The following is a 1610-nucleotide window of genomic DNA, read 5'->3' on the forward strand; positions in this document are numbered from 1 at the left end:
TGCGGTCTGTGCCTCAGCCCAGCTCAGGATTCCACTCAAACTTTTTCTTTGTCGATAATACGTTCCTTATGGGGCAGGTGAGATCGAAAATATTGTATATAAACCGACGATACCAGCTTCAAACTCCTATAAATCCTCGAACTTGCTTCAAGTTTTTTGGCGCCGGCCAATTTACGATGCAAGATACTTTGTCCGGATCTGCGCAAATACCTCCGCTACCGATCACGAAACCAAGATAATTGATACTGGTTACACAAGGGGACAGTGAAATCAGTGAGACGCTTGGAATCCTCGGAAATTTCAATCTGTCAATAGGCGTCTATCATATTAATTTTAAAATTATATTTTGCTTAGGTATTCGCGAAAAAATGCCGTCGATGCTCGGTAAAGGATAAGGATAAAGGATATTATCGATAAAACCGATAATATTCCACCGTTGGAAGGGTATATAAGCGGGAATTAGAGTCTAATATCCTTGGCATGAAAAGTGAAAAGTTTCAAGGGCATAAAAACAAATGCCTAGTTTTGACACGGCATTTAATAAAATAAGTTTGGCATTAAAATTGTGTGAGATTTACTAAAAGCGAATTTTCACAGAACACTTCCTGTCCTTTACGAAAAGAAACAGGCTTGCTGCGTAAATTATATTGAGCATTGCTCTCATAGACTTTTCTGATGTTTGTCTGAATATCTGTTCGTAGCAATGCCAAAATGTCAGACCACAACAGGTGGACCAGCGTTTCTTCCCATAACGACAACTCCTTCAGGTGCTGCAACCAAGGATACTTGCTAAAGAGATCAAAGACTGTTAACTGCTTTTCGGATATGGCCCAAGAAGGTCAATATAAAGCCTTTGAAATGTTCTATAAGTTGGGATGTGAGCACCCATAGGTGGCCGAACGGTATAATTTGGAGCCTTAGTTTCTTTACATATATCGCAATTTCGAATGTATTCAGGCACATCTTTAGCTAATCCTGGTCAGAACAAATTTCTGCGTATTTTCACAATAGTTTTTTGCACGCCGGCATGCGACGGCGTTATGCTATCATGGGCTTGGTTGATCCCATCGACTTTAAGTCGATCAGGCACCCATAGTTTCCAAGAAGGACTTTCTTGTGTAGAATCTCCTCTCGAACGTTCGGTGCGTATATATAAAAACTAGTCAACTACTTTTATTTCCGGAAAGTGAGTCAAATTCTCGGAAAATTTGTCTTTCATTTGTACATAGCTAGCGTCCATAAATGTATCGGACTCAAGATCTGTTAAAGGACCGATATCTAATTAAGCGATTTCATTCTCAGGCAATCAAGACAATGTATCAGGAGCAATGTGATGTTTGCCTTTCCGATTAGATGCGAAAAATTGCAGTCTAAAAATCCATCGTGCCAGACTACCCGACATACTTTGCTGGCGCATAAGCCAAAGCAAACTCGAATGCTCGGTAACCACTTCAAATTCCTGGAGTTCCAAGTAACATCAGAACTTTTCGATGGCTATAATTTCGCTGCGCACGGCCTAATTATTTTGACATGAAGATTATCGGTTGTTCTTCGTTAACTTCAGATATCTGTACTTAAACGGCGCTAATGCCAAAATCACAGACGTCACA

This window comes from Drosophila montana, unplaced genomic scaffold (assembly GCF_035044405.1).
Source record: "Drosophila montana isolate Dmon_TW-CO22-7 unplaced genomic scaffold, ASM3504440v1 contig_3037_1, whole genome shotgun sequence".
Lineage (NCBI taxonomy): Eukaryota > Metazoa > Arthropoda > Insecta > Diptera > Drosophilidae > Drosophila > Drosophila montana.